The following is an 11,888-nucleotide window of genomic DNA, read 5'->3' on the forward strand; positions in this document are numbered from 1 at the left end:
TCCCTATATGCTTTTAACACTTTGTTTGGTTAGATGCAGCCCTTGTGTATAAGTTGTATATAAGATATTTTCATTATCTGAAACACAGCCTGGAGATAGTAGTTCCACCTGTGACAAAAGCTCTTCAAACAGATGTCTGGAGTAATTTGCATTTGAATGAATTTTGCAAAAGCAAAGTGTCACTCCTTTTTTTGTTCCTTTTCATATTAATTTTAAATTATTTCTTTGTGTAATGCTGGCATGCAAATGAAATAACTATCACTCAAGGGTAGCTTAATTGAACAGATTGTTTGACCATGTGCCTATCAGGTAATGAGATAAATGTGATTTTGTAGAAGACACTGAGGGTGCAGTAGGAATGCAGGTTTCAGTTTGTGGTCCTTTGCTAATGAGAGGCATAACATTGCAAGTATTTTGGCAAATGCTGTTATTTTTGCTTATTAGAATGATCTAATCCTAAAGTCAGACTGTCTTTGCAAAGCGTTGCTTGTATCCATTTAACTTTTGCACAGCTTTTATCTTAGTGTTTTTTTTTTTCCTGACTCCAGAGAAAGCATTAAAAATAGAGGCCTTGCCAGACCTGCTAATGACCTGTGGTGTCCAGTGTGGTTGGAGGCCAAACCATCTTTGTCACATCTACAGGCCATTATCAGAGCTGGCAGCTCCAGAATCTCCAGGAGGTTCTCCATGAGCTGAGCTGGCTGCTGGAAAGGAATATGGGGACACTCAGATCGTAACTCCACCAGCACATAGCATTGCCATCTTCTCAGTGCCTGATGCCACACTGCAGGCACCATAAGTGTGGTGACACAGTGGCTCTCCTTGTCTCTGAGAGGCTGCAGCAGCTTCCACCAGCACGCCAGGTATGGGCAACCTTGAAGGCTCCTACAAGACTTGGGTTACAGCGCTTTGAGCCACTGCTTTCATCTGCATCTCCCATCACCACACTTTACCCTCTAATTTATTCTGTGTGTGAAAAGGGGAAAGAAAAAGAAATGCCTGACTGGCGACTGTGTTAAGTATCACACCTCAAGGATGGGATTTCTGTGGAGAAAAAGCCCCCAAGTGAGACTTATTCATGCACATTAACCTCAGGTAACATATGCACTCTTTTTTAAAGTCCTCTCACATATGGTACCTTTTAATTTACTTTAGGTCACACAAGACACAAAGTACTTTGAAATGTAAGCTAAGTCATACAAAAGAACTACAAAATCCAAAGGCCACAGGATTGTTTCCACTGTGCAGAAGTGCACCTGAAGGATGGAGCAGAACCAAGCAGTGTGGTATAATTGAATGTACATTGGTACCAGCCTGCAAGAACAAACCTGAGCACAAATTCCCCCCTCCAGGCAGAAGAAGCCCATGGAAGGAGAGAGAGATCTGATGAAATTCCAGCGCTACTGAAGTGGATAGAAATTTTGCCATCGATTGTTCAACAAGGGACTCTTCCCTGCAGACTTGTAAGGAATTTTTTAATTTATGGTGATGTGTGCTGGGAAAGATGAAAATATGACGGGGAAAATTTGGAGCTTGGATAAATGAGCCATAGATATTGCATCTGTTAAAATGTGTTCCACCAAAGGCCACTTCTCCAGTAAGGACAGAGAAATGTGTGAAGGAAAGGAGCAGAAAGAGCCCATTTCCTGGCCATTTAGCTGTTTTGTATGCCAAGAAAGTCATAGCCCTGCATGAATGCTTGTGGCTCTTCTTCAAAGGCTCTGCTTCAGTTCAGACAATCAAAGCTGATGAGGACTGCCCCTAATGTGCACTTTTGTTTTCTAACATAGCCTCTTTGGAAAATATGATGTTTCAATATTGGCCAGTCAGTTGGTCTGTCATTTTTGGTTGGCCTCTTCTGTTGTAACATGATGATACCGTTTTTTTTCTTTGTTTTTCATCAGCTCTCAGATGGATCAGGATACAAAGTGCTGAATTCCTCCCAGACCTTTGGGTCCCATTGGGATCTCCTCTCTGCTGGTCTACGTATTCCACATTTGAGGTTTCCTTCCAGGCAGTTTTCAGCATCCTCTGTAGAGCTGCACCCCTGGCTTATTGGTAGGCATTTCTCTTGCAGCCTTCACTGGATATCTGACTTCCTCACAAACATAAACAATCATTTCACAATAACCCTGTTAGAAAAGGAAGACTTATCACTTTTACTTAGATTACAAACACAGGGGCTTTCATAGTGACCACAAACATGCAGCTGCCGAAGACTGATTGACTTTCCCGTGGGGAATACATTGTGTTCTTGTCTGGAAGAGATGAATCTTTCCCGAGCGGGTGGAGGTTCCTCCGCTGACGTAGGGTGCAGCAGAAGCTATTGGGGTCCATCTCTGGAGAAGTGCAGTCACTAATTTCAGTGACTGTTGAGAAGGGATATTTCCTCGTTTTGGCTGGTGAGTGTGCAGGGTTAGTTTAATAAATTACAATGATTTTCTTTTTAATTAAAAGAAGGAAGGGATGTGTTCAGTTTGTAAACACAAATGCAAACACATTCGGTAACTAAGCAGTTTGGCGAGCGTTCTGCTGATGAAGGATGAAGTTTGCTGCTAGGCTTTGGAATAATAGCATATGGCAGTAGACCGAACATTTGTCATTGAGTGATTTCATCTTCTGTGCTAAAGTAGTCTACCCAGCGAGGAGACTGATATTTTAAAAAGTCAGATGTGACAAAGGGAAAAGTTAATCTCTCAGACAAAGAATAACATACTGATTAGAATTCCTCCTTTGAGCTATACGAATATGCATTTAGATCATGCTGGTTTTAATATTTCAAGACGTGGATACAGCTCCTAACGAATATCGGATCCTAAGAATGTTAAAAATGCTTTTATTTTTAAAGAAAATAATCATTTTTCTGTGCTTTTATGACTGACATCTTTTAATATTAAAATTCAAAGATAAAAAACGCTGAAATAATTGACGGAAGTTGATACTGTATGTTTACATATTACATTCTTTTTTAGTGTAGATACTGAAAATAGATTAGGTGATTACTGACTTTGTTTCCAGAATATGCCAGCATTGGGTTCCTATTAACACACTGCTACAGCACTGGATAGCTCTGTCTAAAATCAGCCTGCCTTTGTGAGATACAGAACTGAAGGGAAAGTTTAAAGTACAAATTTGCCTCACAGATATGTCCTGAAGAAGGTACCCTCTAACATGTGACCAGAGGAATAGATGCAGAGATAAGAGAAAGCTGTACTGTTTTTTTCTTGACACAGCGTTGCTGCGCTGACACTGTACTTCTGTTGGTTGCCAGTGTGTGGAGGTTGAAGGATGTTTCTGCATCTGATGCATTCAAACACTCCTTTTTATGCCATCATTTTTTCCCTTCACTACTCTAAAACAAAACGAATCCCATTGATTGCTAAATGTTTAAAAGGATTTCATCAAGGAGTTGCTCTGTTTACTAAATGCCTTTATTTATTCAAGTCTAATTCATATGTTACTGACATTTTCCTGTTTTTCTGTTTCTAGGAAAGATTCGAGTGGTTCTTTAAACCAAGACCTTCACAATGCCTTAATGGATCAGAAATATTGTTTATACTGTAAATCTCTAAATATCTTGACAATGTGTTATATTATCAGTGGCATATCCTTATGAGTCTGACTTTGTGGTTCCTGCATAGCATTTAATAATGATGTTTCTGATGGCTAGGTGTGTAAAGAGAGGGCAGCAGGGGCAGAGATTTATGTGGCTCCGAGAAAGACACTTCTAAGGAAAGCAGTCTTTATATCTTCATGGGCATATTGGCTCCAGGAGTTGTGAGTCTTTCTTACATACTGTAACTCAAGGCTGAACAACTGTTACTTAATGGTACAGAATCTGCAACAAGAGTGTTTTCAGTGTTCATGTCCGGCCCAAACATAAGTCACATTCTATGAATTTGGATTTTTTTTTGCTCTGCAGCAACTGACTACTTGGCGTTAGCTGGAGGCATCCAGGATCTGACTTCTTCCCCTAGTTATGTTTCTGCATCACTGCATCACTGACCCTGAGTCCAGCGTCCCACCTCGTTATCTCCTCTCCTGGCTCACCACCGGCTGCTTGCTGAGTGTGGATGAGTGTAATTCGGTGAGCATTTTCTGATTTGTGGTGGGACTTTGGGACACATCTGTTATAAGAAAGAAGAGTTTCTAAGTCACTTGGGAATTTTTGGAAAATTTTACTCTTGTTATTGCAGTTTGGTAAAAATCTTCTTCCAAAAAGCAATGTATTTAGTTACTCCAAACACAGAGAGCAGAAGCTTCAAAAGCAAGGAAAGAGCTCCAGCATTCTCTAATCCAGTGGGTTTGGGGCGTGCCAGCAGTCATGTGTAATTGTCCTCAAAGGGACACATGCACCATGGCTGCGAACTCCTTCAGAAAACTTCCCTCAACAAATCCTGCCCTCAGAGTCTCCCCTGCAACCTCCTCCCACATTTGGTAGTGCACGGAGGTAACTTGTCAGAACTTGGTTGGTTGTCTGTGTGCTCAGAAGATTATGAAGAGGATAAAGTGGGTTTTATTTCTTCCCTCTGATTTAAAACTTACTGTATCAGCACTGCTTTCATTTAGTATTCTTATATTGGTAAAATGTGGGCTTTCATTGCAAGATTTGCTTCTTAGCGATGAAAAATCTGATATAAACCAGAGTTCAAGTAGTCTTTTATTTTCTAACAGACCAGCTTTAAATCTAGTGGGATAACTGTGCTGGCAGAGAGCACGGATCTCTGCGTGTAGTATAGATTTGGAGCCATTTTCTCAAGAACATGGGGGCAGAAAGTTTTACTGCTGGAATGCTGTAAACTCCTTCCTGTGGCCATCTGCCCTCCCCACACAGGCGCCATGAGGAGGACATGGGCACATTAACACACCACCACTGAACAAGCAGAGTATGAACTTGCAACAGATCAGCTTTCTGATAAGCAATTTAATGACCGTTTCAAACTTGAAGAGATTTTCCCACTGATCCTGGTAGGCTAACTCCCTCAAAAGGCTCTTCTGATGCCTTTGATCCCACCCATGACACACGACTGCCCCTGTACCACAGAAGGGGCAGCATCTGCTGCCTCATGACCAAGCTATCTACAGTGTCGAAAGAGATCTCTCTGGTAAAGTGTATCTTCAGGGTAGGGACTGACTCTGCTATTATTGCTTCATTAGATCCATTTTTTCTTCCTCAGTCTTTTTTGTTGGTTTACACTTTCTATCTTCTCTTTATTTTTATCTCTGCTCATCATTGTTTGCATTTTTCTCTCTTCTTTTTTTCTCATTTTTTCCTGCCTGTTTTCCACTAAGTTTTTCCTTTCTTCGCCTTACACATCCACTCCCTTCTCTCAGGTTATTTCTTTGCTCTCTGTTTGCTTCCTTCTGTCTAGTTCTTTCTGCTCATCAGCCACAGAGGCAGGACCAGCTGGGATACATCCCAGTGAGAGCACCTGCCCAGAACATAGAGCAGAGATGCCTTGAGACAGTTTTGGTTTTGAGCGTGTGTTACAGTTAGGGAGGGAGGGGGCATTTTTCAACAGGCCTGCTCAGTTTGCACACATGGCACAGCCAGGGAAGGCAGCAGCAGGAGGACAAGCTCTGAAAGTATGGTGAAAGGAAATCCAGGGAGGAGATATGGCTTTGCAATGCAAGGCAGCAAGCCAAGGAGAAATCTTTAAGAGGAGGGTAGAGCTCCGTGCTGTGCATTTCAGGCCCAGCATGATGAGACTTTTACATATGAGAAGGAAGCAAATGCTGACCATGGCCCTGCTCCTGATCAAACCCTGCATGCTGGGTATATTTTTCAGGAGAATGTTTCCTGGCTTGCTCCTCATGATTCTTCTGTTATGGGATGGAAATGGGCATCCACTGAACATATGCGGAAGTGCTAAGCAGCATGTGCAGGTTGTGACAAGGAGCTCAAGTAAAGGAAAACTCATAGAGGTAGAGATGGGGGCCGTGTTAAAGGACAGTGTAAACAGAATCATCCACCAGATGCAAGGCTTTTCTGAATTAGCATTAGCATCAACAGCAGTTGTGACAGGCACTGCTGACTGTGGATGTTTCTGAGTGCCCACAAGCCATCAGCCATATGACATAGTTTATGCATTGCTGGCGGTACTTGTGTCTGTTCAGAAACTCTGGCTCTGACTTTCTTCTTCCTCTCATAGATCAATGTTGTGGAAGAGTCTGTAACACCCTGTGTTGAAGAGGAGGGGTGACCTGAGTTGTATCAGGAGTTTATATGTTAGGTTACTTAGTGTGGGAAGGGGGAAGGGGATGCTGGGACTTGGCTCCTGGCCTCCACTGAGTAAGATGGAGCAGTGCAGAAAGGCTGCTGGAGGGAGGCCACTGGCGATGCTGGGCTCCAGGGAGAGCTTTCATATGTGAGTAAGGGAGAGCGAGGGGATGTCCAGAGATCTGCTGTGCAACAGCATGTTTAGGCTAATCCCACGTTGCTAAGGAGCCCTACACATATTTGGTATTGGCTCCTGTTATTCTGCAGTCCTTCCTCAGGTGGCCACCCCCTCCTCCCAGCAAAATCCATCTGTTTGGCCATGAACCTCATGACTTTTGGCTCTGTAGGATGCAGCATGTCACGAAACCCCTGAGCGTGCCTTTCTCAGCCTCGATGAGACTCCAAGCCCAGCACTCCAGCTCTGCTGAACATCTCCAGCTGTTTCTTGACAAGCAACTCACCCTGAGTCAGAGCCCTTCACAGCTCTGCCCTGAGGGGTGCACTGCCCATGGGCAGGGAGACGTCTCTGGCTCTGAACTTGTTCTTCTGGGGAGAGCTTTTAGTCGTGGCCTAAGCAGCTCTCCAGAAAGGCACACAGCCCTTTCTGCTGAGGAAACACAGGACTGCTGGCCACCACACAATCAGCCAGCACCTCTGGAATGCTTCTGAGATCCCTCAAATCCCAGACTCATGCTGAACTTCCTGAGGTGTTCTCCTAGCACAGCATGCATCACTTGGAGCTGTCCTGTGGAAAGTGGCATCAGCCCATGGAGGTCTGCAGGTGAGCCCATGCTTGGTCTTTCCTGTCCAGAGCTGGCTCTATGGTGCAGTTCCTGCCCCGCTGATGGTGGTGTGCACCATAGGAGATGTGTGCATGAAACTTGGCCTTTCTAGATGGGGTTGCTTTTAGAAGTAGGTATCACAAAATGCTGATCCACACAATCATCACCTGAGGTGCTGATGTGGGTGCACTCCACAGAGCCACCAGTTCAGCTGTGGGCAGCAGCAAGTCCCAAATATACCCCTTCTGCCACAGTGCAGGGAACTGTTCCCTGGTGCTACAGTGCCTGAGAACTTCCATGCCATGGGCTCTCATGCTGGTCCAGCCAGGGGCTCCTTGAAACTGGGGAAGACCCTGTGGAGATCTGGGCTATCCCACCTTCATCCTTTCCCAGCCTGAGGGACAATATGGCTTTGCCACTGGGGAGGCTCAAAGGAAGGAATTCTGGTGGAGCAGCCAGGGCCTAGGCCAGGCTGTGGGCAATGTGCATGCTGCAGTGCAGAGACATGGTGTCATTTCTGCAAGAGTGGCTGGGGAGAATTCCTGGCCTGGCATGTGATTTTCATTAGCAGTCAAGGTGAACAGCAGCACTTTCCAGAGACGTGGCCTGCAGAGTGGGGGGAAAGGCAGTGCAGGACAGCTCTCCTTTTTCTGTGTTCACAGAGAGAGTGGTCAGTGTGGATGCTACCTCAGTGAGAAGAAGCTCTTCAACATCATGGCAAGAAGGCACTGTTAGGTATCTGAGTGGCCCAAGGAGGACTTGGTTCCTGTCTTCAGGGCTCTGCTTCTGCTTGGAATGGATGTACCTGAGATGGCCTGCTTTCCCTTAAATGTCACACCTGCCAAATGTAGATGTCAGCCCCTCAGGACCACGAGCATGTGTGCGGTCATTACGTGTGAACTCTCCTCTAAAACAACATCGTACAGATTTCAAGTTAAGCTTTCAGTAGTTAAGAAAAGATAGGACTAATATTTCCTGTGCAATGTCAACCAGTCTTGATACTTTTATAACATCTTCTCTCTCTTAGGATCTCTTCACTGACTCCAGCTTCGCATTCAATTTAGTACAATCTTCTGTATCTCTCCTGTTTTGCTGCTAGCTCTAGTTCTTTACTATTCCTGCTGCTATGGTACTGAGCCTCCCTGCAGCTGTTAGCTCCCAAGAACAGAGGCTGCAGGCCATGCACCTCTTCCTCAGCCCTGAAGCAGAGGTGCCCAGCAAGGATGGGCCCTTGCTCTCACACTTTGAGTGGGGCACCTCAGCCTCTCAGCTTCATTTCCTTGCATTACGTAAGAGTTAACCTAGTTAGTTGCCTAAAGTTCAGATAAAACCAAGGGTCCTGACAGCATCTAGATCTCAATTGAAGGCTTTAAAGATCGGTAAGCTTCTGAGTAGCTGTAAGCAGGTCTTTCAGTGGAGGTTGTCAAGGAAATATGACGTGTGTTTGGCACCGTTACTGGCTTAGTTTGCAGTAACTGTGTAGAGACTTCTTTAGACTACAGGGCTGTGGATGGGGCTGTCAGAAAAGTGAAGGTATTTCTCACTTAATTTGATGGTTTCATTTATTACCTTTTGGGGATATGAATTCACAGAATATCACAGCAACAGGTCTGTGATTTTTTCACGAGGCACAACTGCTTTTCAGTCTGTTACCTCCTGCTGGCATGGTAGTTTTTTGTGAACCTGCCACAGGATGTGTAATGCCGTGGTGTTTTCAGCTGAAGTCACAGCCAGCAAATAGAAAGCTCTGAGTTATGATCATACGATGCCATAACCTGCCCTCCAGGGTGAGGGAGATTGGTTGGTCAGAAGCTGCGCAGATGGCTTTAAAGTATCACAGAATTAGTTTTGTTTGGAACAACTCTGAAGACCTCTTCTGGCTTTTCTGTAATCTTGGCTCCAAGCTTCTTATGTCAGCCAAGATGTAAAAAGAGCACTGGACAGGTTGGCGCTTTAGGCAACGTTTAGAAACCATGGTTATAAACTTAACCTGGCCAAGTAAGCAAAACTACTTCTTCACATGATTGTATGCCACTCCTTTATGCTAAAGAAGGAAGAAACAGGCTGTGAGGTAGCTCAGTGATATACTCTCAATTCAGTTTTCTGAAGTGCCTATAATCACAATTCCTGAGTAGTTGTGATGACATCTGAGTCAGCAAGTTTGTTCCAACAAGTGCGTTGCTGGCTGAAAACAAAGAAAGAGCAGGATTACTTTAGCCAGATTGCAACAAACTGAATTGAGTGAAACAAGCCAGCTCAGAAAATCAATGTTTGTTGGATAGATTCATTGTTGGTAGGGATGGTTTTCTTTTGATTGGCAGAATGCCCACCTCCACTTATTAGAATTATTATAGAGGTGCATCAGAGCTGAAGAGAGATAATGTTCTTCACACCTGGCTAACAGTTTGGTGACATGGATGGGATGCTCAGACAAGCCATTATATAATAAATGGCAGTTTTTGGTTTTTAGGAAAACTTACAGTTTTCTACTCAGAGAAAGGAGATGCTATGTTTTCTGAATATTCAGAACTGCGTCAGCTTGGGGTAAAAGCCTGCTGAGATCTTCCAGGTTTCCTGCTTTCTGAGCCAAAACTTACCACAGATGTGACTACATGTTAGACAGATCTGCAGTTTTGAGGATTCAGTCCAGAACCAAAACTTGAAGGGAAACCTGGGGTTTATAGGTGAATCTGCTGCCTCCCTTGCATCCCAGAGAAACAGGTTTTTGGTTTGGGTTTGGCTCAGCATCTATGCATCTGGCATTCTGGAAGACCACATATGAAGCAAACCGAACCAGTCAAATTAATCATCATGCCATTTTACTTGTTGATTTATAAGCAGAGGAAAGCACTGATCATGTTTCACCTACTTGCCTTTTGCAAGTTTCCCACAATACAGGTAACGTGTTTTATGCTTTATAGTCTGTATTGTTTGGCAGCAGCCTCATGAGTTCCTTTTCAGGAGTGTATGTCTTTGTTCTACCTTGGAGGTCTCTCATGTGGGTCCTCTGGATTTTTTGCCTCTGTTCTTCTCAGCTACTTAAAGCTTTTTTGCCAGGAACTTGGAAGAAGAAACAGGCAACAGGAAACACTCAGGACATGATGGTTCAAAGAAAAACAATCTCCTGCTGTTTGTCTCCAGCTTCTGAGTCTCTGATGTACCTGCCTGTACCTCTGGCCCTTGGCCACCACCCACCTCCCGGCTGTTCTCATGCTTCTCCTCCACCAGCTTCCCATCGCCTACTGAAAAGTCTGGAGTTTCCCTGAAAGTTGCTATGCTGTTTTTGAGGCTAGTTCCCTCCTTTGTAATTATGCCATGACCTCTGTGAGAACAGCCTCTATATACATAGCTAAGATGCTTTTTCTTCCACATGACAGCTCTTCTTCTGTGAGCACCAGCGAGCTGCTCACGCCTCCTTCCACCTTCTGATCGCACCAACCCTCCACCCCACAGCCCAGTCCAAAAGCAAGCTCCCTGGCTTCGTGCAAAGGGCTGAGCCGGCCACTGAGGCATCTGTGAACCATTTCTAGAGCTGGAACAGGTCGGGATCTGTTGCCCTGTCAGTAGCAGTCCTCACATGTATCATTACGCAACCATATAATGTTGCTCATTAAATCATTCGTTGACATGAATTTGATTTTCAGCTCATTTACAATACTAGCTCTGCCGAAAGAAAATTTGATTTAATTATTACTGTAAGTTCTTTCTACAAAATATTATGCATTATTTTGAAATGCCTGGCTGTGGTGTTACTTTAACATTTTTGTAAGCCTCTAGTGGAACAATGTTAGACTGTCCTTATCCTTCCTTTTCATTGTCAAACAAACCAAAGCAAACACATCTCTGAGAATTTTAAATAACTTTCCCCTTAACCTTTTGCATAAATCTTATGATACACTTAAAGTAAAACTAAATTGATTTATTTTTTACGAGTTCCTATGCATAACATGGTTTTATTTGTAGATCAGGATGTGCCAAAACTATTGAGAGTCACATAGCTTGAGCAGGTCCCACCTCATTCCTGCTCTTGCTGCAGCCTTGGAGTCTGGGACCTTTTGTCAAACACATAACAAGTCTGGCAAACACAAGATATCTTCCTGAGGGCCTGCAGCTGGATGTGCTCTCCTTGGTTTGTGTTCCCAGCTGAGATGAGCTGCAAACTGGCTGGCCTCAGAAGCACTGTGCCCAAGGCTGTATCCCAAAACACAGCAGAAACAGGGATCCCTGGTTGGCTCCAGACTCCATGGTCATTGCTCTAGGGACAAATTTTTTAGACTGGTGTAGTACGAAGTGGGAGAAGTGCGTTTCCCGCCAGTCTCTCCTCAGGGGGATTCAGCCTCAGGGGAAAGGAGAGGGAAGGCCAGAGCCCCTACATTGCATACACTGTATTTTGGTAATGCAATAATCCTACATATCCTCAACACCATTTTTTTCTCAGAATAATGATCTCACATTTCTGAACAGCAGACCCATTGCGGCAGACCCTAAGCACTTGTAGTCATTAGTTTTTTTTTTTTTTTTTACCCTGCTGCAATGGCTGTGAGATCTGCATCTGTTTCTCCATTTTAGTTCAAATTGAAGAGATAGGATTTCTCTGATAGAAATTGTTCTTCCTAGATCCCTTGAATATTTGGGCTAGATCTCTAAAAGAGAAGTGCAAGATCCTACAGTTCTCTAGAGGGCTCCAACGCCACTTTATGGGAGAGGTAGAAGCAGAGCAGATTAACCCCTATATCTGCATGAGGGTATCTACTTTGGCAGTGAATAAGACCTTGGCTGCTCTGGGCTGAGAAAAACCTGTGCAAGTGCTGTCATTGCAGTACAAAGGTCCATCCTGAGGAGCCAGCCCAAGCAAGAGTGCCTGTCCCCAGCAGGCCTGGGACCAG

General features: G+C 44.2%; 1 long non-coding RNA gene across 2 annotated transcripts; it reads left to right on the top strand.

Annotated features, from left to right (window-relative positions):
• On the top strand, positions 643–10,984 carry LOC110397072. 2 transcript variants are annotated; one of them, XR_002437522.1, is made up of 4 exons: positions 643–1,463; positions 1,905–2,402; positions 3,923–7,001; positions 7,665–10,984. It is a non-coding gene; the product is annotated as an uncharacterized LOC110397072 (long non-coding RNA). The 2 variants fall into 2 exon arrangements; XR_002437521.1 differs by having other exon boundaries at positions 3,923–10,984.

Source organism: Numida meleagris, chromosome 3, assembly GCF_002078875.1.
Source record: "Numida meleagris isolate 19003 breed g44 Domestic line chromosome 3, NumMel1.0, whole genome shotgun sequence".
Taxonomy (NCBI): domain Eukaryota; kingdom Metazoa; phylum Chordata; class Aves; order Galliformes; family Numididae; genus Numida; species Numida meleagris.